The sequence below is a fragment of the Patagioenas fasciata genome, chromosome 27 (genome assembly GCF_037038585.1).
Source record: "Patagioenas fasciata isolate bPatFas1 chromosome 27, bPatFas1.hap1, whole genome shotgun sequence".
Classification (NCBI taxonomy): domain Eukaryota; kingdom Metazoa; phylum Chordata; class Aves; order Columbiformes; family Columbidae; genus Patagioenas; species Patagioenas fasciata.
In genome coordinates this window covers 1,236,866-1,250,163 of record NC_092546.1, presented here as the reverse complement: position 1 = coordinate 1,250,163, position 13,298 = coordinate 1,236,866, and positions in this window count along the sequence as shown.

Below are 13,298 nucleotides of genomic sequence, written 5' to 3'. Positions count from 1 at the left end.
CTCGCGCTCTGTCGGGCTCCGTCGAGCCCTTTCGGGTTTGCTCGGGCCCTGTCAGGCTCCGTCGGGCCCTGTCGGATTTCCTCGGGCCCTGTCGGGTTTGCTCGGGCCCTGTCGGGTTCCGTCGGGCCCTGTCGGGTTTCCTCGGGCCCTGTCAAGGTCTGTTGGGCCCTGTTGGGTTTGCTCGGGCCCTGTAGGGATCCTTCGTGCCCTGTCGGATTTCCTCGGGCCCTGTCGGGTTTGCTCGGGCCCTGTCGGGTTCCGTCGGGCCCTGTCGGGTTTCCTCGGGCCCTGTCAAGGTCTGTTGGGCCCTGTTGGGTTTGCTCGGGCCCTGTAGGGCTCCTTCGTGCCCTGTCAGGTTTGCTCGGGCCCTGTCGGGTTTGCTCGGGCCCTGTCAGGCTCCGTCGAGTCCTGTCGGGTTTGCTTGGGCGCCGTCAGGCTCTGTCGGGCCCTGTCGGGTTTCCTTGGGCCCTGTCGGGCTCCATCGAGCCCTGTCAGGCTTTGTCGAACCCTGTCGGGTTTGCTCGGGCCCTGTCGGGCTCCGTCAGGCCCTGTCGGGTTCTGTCGGGCCCTGTCTGGTTTCCTCGGGCCCTGTCGGGCTCCTTCGAGCCCTGTCAGGTTTGCTCGGGCCGTGTCGGGTTTGCTCGGGCCCTGTCAGGCTCCGTCGAGCCCTGTCGGGTTTGCTCGGGCCCTGTCAGGCTCCATCGGGCCCTGTCGGGTTTCCTCGGGCCCTGTCGGGCTCCATCGAGCCCTGTCAGGCTTTGTCGAACTCTGTCGGGCTCCGTCGGGCCCTGTCAGGTTTGCTCGGGCCCTGTCAGGTTTGCTGAAGCCCTGTCAGGCTTCGTCGGACCCTGTCGAGTGTGCTCATACCCTGTCGGGCTCCGTCGAGCCCTGTCGGGTTTGCTCGGGCCCTGTGAGGCTCCGTCTGGCCCTGTCGGATTTCCTCGGGCCTTGTCGGGTTTGCTCGGGCCCTGTCGGGTTCCGTCGGGCCCTGTCGGGTTTGCTCGGGCCCTGTCGGGCTCCGTCGGGCCCTGTCGGGTTTGCTCAGGCCCTGTCGGGCCTTGTCAGGCCCTGTCGGGTTTGCTCAGGCCCTGTAGGGCTCCGTCGGGCCCTGTCAGATTCGCTCGGGCCCTGTCGGGTTTGCTCGGGCCCTGTCAGGCTCCGTCAGGCCCTGTCGGGTTTGCTCGGGCCCTGTCAGGCTTTGTCAAGCCCTGTCGGGTTTGCTAGGGCCCTGTCGGGCTCCGTCGGGCCCTGTCTGGTTTCCTCAGGCCCTGTCGGGCTCCGTCAGGCCCTGTCGGGTTTGCTCAGGCCCTGTCGGGCTCCGTCGGGCCCTGTCTGGTTTCCTCAGGCCCTGTCGGGCTCCGTCGAGCCCTGTCGGGTTTGCTCGGGCCCTGTCAGGCTCCGTCGCGCCCTGTCAGGTTTCCTCGGGCCCTGTCGGGCTCCATCGAGCCCTGTCGGGTTTGCTCGGGCCCTGTCAGGCTCCGTCAGGCCCTGTCGGGTTTGCTCGGGCCCTGTCAGGCTCCGTCGGGCCCTGTCAGGTTTGCTCAGGCCCTGTCGGGTTCCGTTGGGCCCTGTCGGGTTTGCTCGGGCCCTGTCGGACTCCTTCGTGCCCTGTCAGGTTTGCTCGGGCCCTGTCGGGTTTGCTCGGGCCCTGTCAGGCTCCGTCGAGCCCTGTCAGGTTTGCTCGGGCCCTGTCGGGTTTGCTCGGGCCTTGTCAGGCTCCGTCGGGCCCTGTCGGGTTTCCTCGGGACCTGTCGGGCTCCATCGAGCCCTGTCAGGCTTTGTCGAACCCTGTCGGGTTTGCTCGGGCCCTGTTGGGTTTGCTCGGGTCCTGTCGGGCTCTGTCGGGCCCTGTCGGGTTTGCTCGGGCCCTGTCAGGCTCCGTCGCGCCCTGTCAGGTTTCCTCGGGCCCTGTCGGGCTCCATCGAGCCCTGTCGGGTTTGCTCGGGCCCTGTCGGGCTCCATCGGACCCTGTCAGGCTTTGTCGGGTCCTGTCAGGTTTGCTCAGGCCCTGTCAGGCCTTGTCAGGCCCTGTCGGGTTTGCTCGGGCCCTGTCGGGCTCCGTCGGGCCCTGTCAGATTCGCTCGTGCCCTGTCGGGTTTGCTCGGGCCCTGTCAGGCTCCGTCAGGCCCTGTCGGGTTTGCTCGGGCCCTGTCAGGCTTTGTCAAGCCCTGTCGGGTTTGCTAGGGCCCTGTCGGGCTCCGTCGGGCCCTGTCTGGTTTCCTCAGGCCCTGTCGGGCTCCGTCAGGCCCTGTCGGGTTTGCTCAGGCCCTGTCGGGTTTGCTAGGGTCCTGTCGGGCTCCGTCGGGCCCTGTCTGGTTTCCTCAGGCCCTGTCGGGCTTTGTCAAGCCCTGTCGGGTTTGCTCGGGCCCTGTCAGGCTCCGTCGCGCCCTGTCGGGTTTCCTTGGGCCCTGTCGGGCTCCATCGAGCCCTGTCGGGTTTGCTCGGGCCCTGTCAGGCTCCGTCAGGCCCTGTCGGGTTTGCTCGGGCCCTGTCAGGCTCCGTCGGGCCCTGTCAGGTTTGCTCAGGCCCTGTCGGGATCCGTTGGGCCCTGTCGGGTTTGCTCGGGCCCTGTCGGACTCCTTCGTGCCCTGTCAGGTTTGCTCGGGCCCTGTCGGGTTTGCTCGGGCCCTGTCAGGCTCCGTCGAGCCCTGTCAGGTTTGCTCGGGCCCTGTCGGGTTTGCTCGGGCCCTGTCAGGCTCCGTCGGGCCCTGTCGGGTTTCCTCGGGCCCTGTCGGGCTCCATCGAGCCCTGTCAGGCTTTGTCGAACCCTGTCGGGTTTGCTCGGGCCCTGTTGGGTTTGCTCGGGTCCTGTCGGGCTCTGTCGGGCCCTGTCGGGTTTGCTCGGGCCCTGTCAGGCTCCGTCGGGCCCTGTCGGATTTCCTCGGGCCCTCTCGGGTTCCGTCGGGCCCTGTCGGGTTTCATCGGGCCCTGTCGGACTCTATCGAGCCCTGTCAGGCTCCATCGGGATCTTTCGGGTTTGCTCAGGCCCTGTCGGGCTCCGTCGGGCCCTGTCAGGCTTTGTCAGGTCCTGTCAGGTTTGCTCGGGCCCTGTCGGGCCTTGTCGGGCCCTGTCGGATGTGCTCGGGCCCTGTCGGGCTCCATCGAGCCCTGTCAGGCTTCGTCGGGCCCTTGCGGGTTTGCTCGGGCCCTGTCGGGCTCCGTCAGGCCCTGTCGGGTTCGTTCGGGCCCTATCGGGCTCCGTCGGGCCCTGTCGGGTTTCCTCGGGCCCTGTCGGGCTCCATCGAGCCCTGTCAGGCTCCGTCGGGCCCTTTCGGGTTTGCTCGGGCGCTGTCGGGCTCCGTCGGGCCCTGTCGGGTTTGCTCGGGCCCTGTCGGGTTTGCTCGGGCCCTGTCAGGCTTTGTCAAGCCCTGTCGGGTTTGCTAGGGCCCTGTCGGGCTCCGTCGGGCCCTGTCTGGTTTCCTCAGGCCCTGTCGGGCTCCGTCGGGCCCTGTCGGGTTTGCTCAGGCCCTGTCGGATTTGCTAGGGCCCTGTCGGGCTCCGTCGGGCCCTGTCTGGTTTCCTCAGGCCCTGTTGGGCTCCGTCGAGCCCTGTCGGGTTTGCTCGGGCCCTGTCAGGCTCCGTCGCGCCCTGTTGGGTTTCCTCGGGCCCTGTCGGGCTCCATCGAGCCCTGTCGGGTTTGCTCGGGCCCTGTCGGGCTCCATCGGACCCTGTCAGGCTTTGTCGGGTCCTGTCGGGTTTGCTCAGGCCCTGTCGGGCCTTGTCAGGCCCTGTCGGGTTTGCTCAGGCCCTGTCGGGCTCCGTCGGGCCCTGTCAGATTCGCTCGGGCCCTGTCGGGTTTGCTCGGGCCCTGTCAGGCTCCGTCAGGCCCTGTCGGGTTTGCTCGGGCCCTGTCAGGCTCCCCTTGTCCTCAGGACTCATTCTCACATCCTGGGCACCCCCCATTGTCCCCAGGGTGCAACTTGTGGGGGTCAGGATTTGGGGTACAGGGTTTGGGGGTGCAGGGTTTAGTGGTGTAGGGTTTGGGGGTGCAGGTCTTGGGGAGGCAGAATTGGGGGTTCAGGTTTTTAGAGTTCAGGGATTTGGGGGTGCAGATTTTGGGTGTTCAGGACCTGGGGGTGCAGGATTTGGGGATGTAGGTTTGGGGTGCAGGGCTTAGGGTTTCAGTACCTTGGGTTGAAGAGGTTTGGGGGGAAGGGTTGTGTACGGCAGGATTTGGGGGTGCAGGGCTTTGGGCTGAATGTTTGGGGGTGCAGGGTTCGCATGTTTAGGAACTGGGGGTGCAGAATTTGGGTTTGCAGGTTTGGGGAATTTTGCGGTAAAGGATTTGGGGTGCAGGGTTGGGGGACGCAGGATCTGAGGGTGCAGCGTTTGGGGTGCAGAGTTAGGGGCTGCAGGATCTGGGGTGCAGGGTTTGGGGGGCACTGTTTTGGGGGGAAGGATTTGGGGGATGCAGGGTTTAAGGGTTTAGAATTGGAGGTGTCGAATTTTGGGGTGCAGGAGGTGTGGGGTTTGGGGTTGCAGGATTTCGGGGAGAATGGTTTGGGGGTGCAAGACTTGAGGGTGCAGGGTTTGGGGGTTTGGGACATGGGGCTGGAGGATTTGGGGGTGCAGGATTTGGGGTGCAGTGTGTGGGGGTGCAAGATCTTGGGGTGTACGAGCATTGGGTGTGGGATTTGAAGGACAATGATTTGGGGGTGCAGGGATTGGGGGTGTAGGGTTTTGGGGTTGCTGCGTTTGGAGATTCGGGATGTGGAGGTCAAGGATTTAGGGGTACAAGGGCTGGTTGCAGGATTTGGGGTGCAGGGTTTGGTTGCAGGATTTGGGGTGCAGGGTTTGAAGTGCAGGGCTAAAGGGGGCAGGATTTGGAGTTGCAAGATTTGGTGGTCTGGGGTACTGGGCTGCAGGGTTTTGGGGTGCGGGATTTGGGGGTGCAGGTTCCATGTCTTTAGGAACTGGGCGGGGAGGGTTTCTTGGTGCGGACTTTTGAGTGCAAGTTTGAGGGGCCTTGATTTTGGGGTGCATGGTTTGGGGGGCAGGATTCCGGGTGTAAGGTTTTGAGGTGCAGGACTTAGGGGCGCAGGTTTCACACGTTAAGGAACTGGGGCTGCAGAGGTTGGGGGTGCAGCGTTGTGGGCTGCAGGGTTGAAGGGTGCAGGATTTAGGGGTACAGGTTTTGGGGGTGCAGGAGCTGGGGGTGCAGGCTGTAGGGATCAGAATATGGGGGTGCAGGGTTCTGGGGTGCAGGATCTGGGTGAGCAGGCTGTTGGGGTACAGAACCTTGTAGGTCAGCGTTTAGAGGCAGGATTTGGGGGTGCAGGGCTTTGGGGTGAGGGGTCTGGGGTGAGGGGTTCAGGTGTTCAGCACCTGGGGGTGCAGGACCTGAGGGTTGGAGGATTTGGGGGTGCAGGGATTTGGGGGTGCAGGGATATGGGGTGCAACTTGTGGGGTGCAGGGTTTTGGGTATAGGATTTTGGGGTGCAGAGTTTTGGGGGGGGGGATTGGGGGAGCAGGGTTTCAGGGTGCAAGGTTCAGTGGTGCAGCGTTCTGGGGGTGCAGGGTTTAGCGCCAGAATTGGGGGTGCAGGGTTTGGGATTGCAGGGTGTTGGGGGAAGGATCTGGGGGTACAAGATGTGGGGTAGCAGGGTTTTGGGGTGCAACTTGTGGGGGCAGGATTTGGGGTACAGGAGGTTGGGGGTGCAGGGTTTGGGGGTGTAGGATTTAGTGGAGCAGGGACTGGGGGTGAAGGTCTTGTGGAGGCAGAATTGGGGGTGCAGGTCTTGGGGAGGCAGAATTGGGGGTGCAGATTTTGGCTGTTCAGGACCTGGGGGTGCAGGATTTGGGGATGTAGGTTTTGGGGGGTAGATTTTGGAGTGCTGGGTTCGGCACATGGGTCTGGAGGATTTGGGGGTGCAGGGTTAAGGGGTTTAGGATTTTGGGGTGCACAGTTTAGGGTGCACGTTCTGGGCATGTATGATTTGAGAGTGCAGGGCTTTGGGGTACAGGATTTGGGGTGCAGGCTTTTGGGGTCAGGATCTGGGGGTGCAGGGTGTTGGGGAGAAGGATTTGGGGGTGCAGCATTTTGAAGTGCAGGGTTTGGAGGAGGGAGGTTTTGGGGGTGAAAGATTTGGTGGTTCAGGTTTTGGGTGTGCAGTGTTAAAAGGGTGGAGGATTAGGGGTGCAGGATTTGGGGGTGCACTGTTTGGGGGTGCAGGGTTTAGAAGTCAGGTCTAAGAGTGCAGCGTTTGGGGTGCAGGGGCTTGGGGGGAAAATTAAGGTTGCAGAGTGTGGGGTGCATAGGACTGGGGCTGCAGGATTTGGGGGTTCAGTGTTTAGGGCAGCACAACCTCGGGGTGCAGGGGTTTGCAGTGAAAGGTTTGGTAGGGCAGGATTTGGGGTGCAGGATTCTGGGGTGCTGGGTTTGGGGGACAGGATTTGGTGTTGCAGGGATGGGGTTGAAGGGCTTGGGTTTCCAGGCCTTTGAGGTGCAGGATTTGGAGGTGCAAGGTTTGGGAGGGAATTCTTTGGGGTGCACGGTTTGGGGTTCCAGGAGGTGGGGGAAGGACCTTGGGGTGTAGGGTTTGGGGGGCAGGGTTTTGGGAGAAGGATTTAGGGGTGCAGGGTTTTGAAGTGCAGCATTTCAGGGGGGCATGATTTTGGGGGTGCACATGTGGGGGTCCAGGTTTGGGGGATGCAGAGTTTGTGAATGGAGGATTTTGGGGTGCTGGGTTTGGGGCTGCCTAATTTGGGGGTGCAGTGTTTGGGTGTTCAGGACCTGGGGTTGCTGCGTTTGGGAATGCAGGCTTTGGGGGTGCAGGGCTCAGGATTTGGGAGGGCAGGATCAGGGGGTGTAAGATTTCAGGGTTTAGGGGTGCAGAGTATGGTAGGGCTGAATTATAGGGGTGCAAAGTATGGTAGGGCTGAATTTAGGGGTGCAGGATTTGGTATTACAGGTTTTGGGGAATCATGGCTTGGGAGGAAGGATTTAGGGGTGCAGGGTTTCAAGATGCAGGATTTGGGGTGCAGTATTTGGGGTTGCAGGTTTGGGGGGTGCAAGTTGTGGGGCGGCAGGATATCGGGTACAGGGTTCTGGGCTGCAGGGTTTGGGGGTGCAGGATTTCAACGTGCAGGGTTCTGGGGTGCAGTATCTGGGGGTCCAGGGTTTGGCAGTGCATTGGCTTTGGGGGTTGAAGGATTTGGGGGTGCAGGGTTTAGGGATGCAGGATTTGGGGGTGCAGGATTTGGGGGTGCAGAGTTAGGGGGCAGGATTTTCAGTGCAGGGCTTCAGGGCACAGAACTTGGTGGTGCAGGATCTGGGGGTGCAGGTTTTCGGTGGGGAATTTGGGGGTGCAGGGTGTTGAGGAAGGATCTGAGGGTACAATATTTGGGCTTTAAGGGTTTAGGGGGGCAGGATCTGGCAGTGCAGAGTTTGGGGACAGGACCTGGGGGTGCAGCGATTGGGGTTACAGGTTCTGGGGGTGCAGGGTCGAGGGAATTATTTGAGGTGCAGGGTTATGAGAGTGCAGGATTTCTGGGTGCAGAGTTTGGGGTGCTGGGTATGGGGCAGCAGCATCTGGGGGTGTAGGTTTTGGGGGTTCATTCATTCTGGGGGTGCAGGGTTTAAGGGTTCAGGATTTGGAGGTGTAGGGTTTTGGGGTAAAGGGTTCTGGGTTGAGGTTTTGGGGTGAAAGATTTGGGGATGCAGTGTTAAGGGGTGGAGGCTTAGAGGTGCAAGATTTGGGGGTGGAGAGTTTTCGTGTGTCTGATTTGGGGGTGCAGGGTCTGGGGGTGCAAGATCCTGGAATTCAGGATCTGGGGGTTCAGGATTTGGGGGTGTACAGTATGGGAGGGAAGGATCTGGGGCTTCAGGATTTGGGGGTGCACTGTTGGGGGTGCAGGGTTTAGAAGTCAGGTCTCAGAGTGCAGCGTTTGGGGTGCAGGGGCTTGGGGGGAAATTTAAGGTTGCAGAGTGTGGGGTGCACAGGACTGGGGCACAGGATTTGGGGGTGCGGGGTTTCAGGGTTCAGGATTTGGAGGTGTGGAGTTTTGGGGTGCAGGGGTTGGGAGTGCAGGGTGGTGGGGGTGAGAGATTTGGGTGCAGGATTTGGGGGTGCAGAGTCTTGGGAGTCAAGGATCCGGGTCTGCAGGATTTGGGGGTTCAGTGTTTAGGGCAGCACAATCTTGGGGTGCAGGGGTTTGCAGTGAAAGGTTTGGTAGGCAGGATTTGGGGTGCAGGATTCTGGGGTGCTGGGTTTGGGGTACAGGATTTGGTGTTGCAGGGATGGGGTTGAAGGGCTTGGGTTTCCAGGCCTTTGAGGTGCAGGATTTGGAGGTGCAAGGTTTGGGAGGGAATTCTTTGGGGTGCAGGGTTTGGGGGCAGGTTTAGGGGTGGAGGGTATAGGACGGAAAGATTTGGGAATGCAGGGTTTGGGGTGCAGGTTTCGGGGTTCAGGAAGGTAGGGAGGGCAGGATTAGGGGGTGCAAGGTTTCAGTTGTAGGGTTTAGGGGTGCATAGTTTGGTAGGGCCGAATTTGGGGGTGCAGGATCTGGGGTGCAGGGTTTGGGAAGACAGGATCGGGGGTGGAGGATTTGGGGGTGCAGGATTGAGGGGCAGGTTTTGGTGCAGGGCTTGGGGTCAGGATCTGGGGTGCAGGTTTGGGAAGAGTATTTTGGGGTGCAGGATTTTGGGTGCCGTGTCTGCGGGGCAGGTTTGGGGTGATCACTGCTGATCCGCACACACTCGCTCTCTCTGGTATTCACCTCCACTCCTGCTCCTCCACCTCCCCACTGTTCTCTCCACCTCCTCTCTTCTCATTCCCACCACACTCTGCACACAGACCCGACCACTGAGAATGTTCCAGAACACGCTGATCCAAACCCCGCTGGGACCTCCAGGCTCCATGGCAATGTGAAAATTGAGTGTGCCACAGAATCCCTTTGGGTGTCAAACACCTTGAAGGTGCTGGAGTCCAAGCACAACCCCCCGGCACTGCCCACGGCCCTCAGGAGCTCCTGTGGAAACCCCTCCAGGGATGGCGGCTCCAGCCCTGCCCTGGGCAGCCCGTTCAGTGCCCGACAGCCCTCGCTGGGAGGAACAGCTCCCAGGCTCCAGCCAGAAGCTCACCCGGTACCGCTGGGGCCGTCTCCTCTCCTCCTGCCGCTCGTTCCCGGGCAGAGTCCCCGAAGCCCGCTCTCCGGGCGCTCTGCGGGCGGCTCCTGGCCCGGCCGCCCCCCGCACTCCCGCTCTGGCTCCGCCCCAAGGCTCAGGCGGGAACGGCCGCTGCGGCCCGGCCGGCCAATCGCAGCTCGCCGCCTCAGCCCCGCGCGCCGCCGGCCGGTGGCCCCGCCCCCTCATCCCCCATCCCCTCAGGAGGAGCCGCACCCGCTGGTGCTGAGCGCGGAGTTGCTGGCGCCACTCGGAGAGGCTCCAGGGGACACCCCCAAAGGCGATGGAGCCCTGCCCTGTTGGGCAGACGGGGAGGACCTGAGACAGCCCCTGCCCTGTCGCTGTCGGGCACCGCTAGGGGACCGAAAAGATGACGGGGGTTGGAGGCGAGTTCCAGTTCGGCGCCACGGGCATCCTGGGAAAAATATGCAGGCTGACCCAGAAAGGTACAGCGACCGAGAAGAGCTTAGCTGAGAGAAAATCACTGAAAGAGACCCGGTCTGGTTTGTAACAAAACTGGGACACCCCCAAATTGTGTACTTTGCCCAAAAAATGGGCCCCAAAAATGCTTTTTCCCCATAAAAATGGGTTCCCCGCAAAACTGAGTGTTTTCCCCCAAAAATGGACCTCAAGTAGTGGAAGTATTGGTTTTTTCCCAAAACAATGGGTCTTGTTCCCTCCAGAATGGGTACTACCCCACGAAAAATGGGACTGAAAATGGCTGTTTCATTCCAAAAATGTGTCCAAAAAATGGTGTTTACCCACAAAATGTGGGCCCAAAAGTTGTTTTCCCCCCCCCAAAAAAATGAGTGCACCCAAAACTGTGTGCACCCTCCAAAAATGGGTCCAAAGATGGGTGTTTCTCCCCAAATATGGCCCTAAAATTGGGGTTTTCCCCAAAATATGCACTTGTTTCTAATAAAAAAATGTGTTTCCCCCGAAAAAATGGATCAAAAAATGAGTGTTTCCCCCAAAAAGGTTATAAATTTTTTTGCAAATTTGCCAAGTTTGGGCAAAATTACGGATTTTCTTGTCAAGATTTGTAGATTTTGGCGCAAAATTGCAAGGTTTTGGGGCAAGATTTGCAATTGGGGGGGAAATTAGTATTTTGAGGCAAGATTTGCGCATTTTTTGGTGAAATTACAAATTTATTTGCGAGAGTTTGGAAGATTTGCAATTTCTTTTTGGCAAAACTACTCAGTTTGGGGGCGTTATTGTGCAAGATGATGAGAGAGGTTCTCCTGCCCCCCTGCTCTGCCCTGGGGAGACCACCCCTGGAATGTTGTGTCCAGTTCTCCCTCAGCTCCAGAAGGACAGGGAACTGCTGCAGAGAGCCCAGCGCAGCCACCAAGATGCTGGAGGGAGTGGAGCATCTGCCGTGTGAGGAAAGGCTGAGGGAGCTGGGGCTCTGGAGCTGGACAAGAGGAGACTGAGGGGGGACTCATTCCTGGGGATCAATATGGAAAGGGGGGTGTCCCGGAGGCACCCCAGGTTCGTTTAAGGGACAACAGGGTCCAAAACAACTTCTGTTAAACCGGTGAGAAACAGGGTTTTAGCATCCAAAAGTGACTCGAATAAAGGTTCGGATACCAGTTGAGGAAAATGATGAAGGGGCAGCAACCAATACGACAGGCGGTGCACAGAGTGCATGCACGTGGCTTCACCAAAACAGTGCCGGAGCCGTCCCTGAGCCCGGGAGGAGTCCGCACTTGCCTGAACACGGTGTGGGGTTATTTTGAAGAGATACACGTGCTGTAGTGAGTACGGAAAGTGCACACTCGCGATTCTGCGAGGGTAAATTTACAATACACTCGCAATCCTGCGAGGGTTAATACACGTGCAGATGTGCACGGAAAGTTACACGTGCTTGTGCGGAAGCAGGGGAGGAAAATACACCCGCGATTGTGCGAGGAAATAATTGATACACGTGCTTGTGTTAAGCACGGAAAGTACGCGTGCAAACGTGCACGGTGTTACAGACGATCACGATAAACAGCACGCACCCGTCGGAATAAATTGCTTAGAATTTATTGCAGCAAGCGGGCAAAAGAGCGCTGGGCGGCCGGGGAGCCTGCGCTGCACCACGGCGCCTTTCCAGGAGCGGCCAGCTTGGTTACATGTGGTAAAGGATTACGTATTCATGGTTATTCCAGGAACGCCTATACACATTCATAACTTTTCCTCGACAAGGCCGTTCTTATTAAAATGAGTTCCAAGGAATTATATCTATAGTCTTCAGCTCTGGCTCCTTCCTGTTGCGCCTGCGCAGTGTCTGCGGGTGGTCACGGGCGGGGGTCTTTTGGATGAAGGCTGCGGTCCGTTCTTTTGTGCATTTCTTATCCTTGGCCTAGCACGCTGGGTTTGGCCAGGGCTCCAAGGCCTTGAGCTGGTTTTCCTCCCGCTTTGTGCTGAAGACCCCGTTATCCTGTTCACAGAAGGATGCAACTGGGCCCTTCTCTCTGTCAGTCTCTTCCTGAATGTTCTGCAGGGTACGCTAAATTAGGCTTTTACACGTATCTGTGGAACAAGTTTTTTACAAAGACTACATACAGGTTGCATTGTTTAATGGCAGCATATACTAATATCACACGCTCAGGTTTCACAGCCACTGATAACATATCCATTTAGACCGGTTTGATTAACAAATGTATCGTTAAGTCTATTACAGTCCCTAACCCCAGGAAAAATACACCCACGTGTTTAGAGAGAAATTATATTACGGATATACGCTTGCCTGAATCTGGCAAGGAATTCTTCAAGAAAATCCACAGGTCCACAAGGCAGAAAGGCCGGGGCACTGCCTGTGCGGCCCCAGGGATGGGTCCCCAGCTTGGTGACCTGCAAACCACGTTTTTGTGCAGACGGGGAGGAATGGGGACTGAATCATTGTTAGGGAGGACGAGACAGGAGGGTGCTGGGGACCCGGAGGGTTCTGAGGAAAGGATTGTCAGCGTTGTGGCGATGAGGAACGATTCACACAGGCGCAGACGGGGCGCACAGGCACAGGGTTCTTGTTGGCAGCAAGAGCAGAGCCGGGCAGAGCTGAGCTCTCTTTTATTAACGGTTCTCCATTTATAGATTTACAGGGATGAGCTTGGGCTAAGAGGTTAGACAAATGACTTTGTTCAATAATTGTTATTCTAAACACACCACACTCCTATTGTGACTGGTTTCAGTCACGTTCCCATGCGTATCTTGTGGGCGGCGTTCCGACCCACTCGTTCACACGCCCAGGCCCAACATTCACACATCGCACACACGGGGGTGGTTTTCTGACCCGAGATATCGTTCTCACTGGTCTGGGCCATCACGTCTTACACCCATAGAAAACACTTCCGTGTAATCTGTCCAAGGCCCTTTAGCTGGAACTGAACACCCTGCCATTCCCGCAAGAGTTATCGACCCTGAGCCCTTCGACGGCCCGTGGGACCAGGCGGGCGGCCTGGAGCCGGGCGACCTGTGGCACGGAGCGTTAATGAGCCCTAGGGCACCGCGAGTGCTGCTGCATGGACAGGCCTCTCTCCTGGGAACACCAAGGGAGCAGCGGCCATCCATCACCACCCTGTTTGGTTCGGCAGCCTGAACCCCCTCCCCGAGTTTGGCAACGGCACCCCCCTCAGCACCTTCAGCAAATCAGAGCAGTCCTCTCCATGGCACTGGGAACCGTGAGCAGCGGGAGCTGCAGCGGGACCCGTGTGGGAGCAGGTCCGGTGCTGCCGGGGCCGGTGGGAGAGGGGTGCAGCCGGCTCCAAAGCCGGTGTGAGCAGCCATCGCCTGCCCAAGCTGCGCCAGGCAGGGCAGCCGCGCTCCCCGCTGCAGACACGTTGGGTGAGAGGGGCAGGAAGAAGCGGGGAAGGGTGGAAGGAAGCCCATCGGCGCTTGCAGCCCGGTGTCCCCATGTGGGGACATGGCAGGGGTGGCCTGGGGAAACCCCTCCCGCTCAGGAGACAGTGGGGTGGGGGCAGCTCCCGGAAGCCCCTGCCCACTGCAGAGCCCCTGGCAGGGCCTGGGGGGAGGGTGTGTGCAGCCCCTCTGTGACACGGTCCAGGGTCACAGTGGGACAGCCAGACGTCACAGTGGTGACAGCCCCCCTGTCCCTGTCGTGACCAGCGTCTGCCCCACTCACCCCGGTGAGGCCGAGTGGACTCCAAGTGCTGAGAGCTGCTCTCGCACC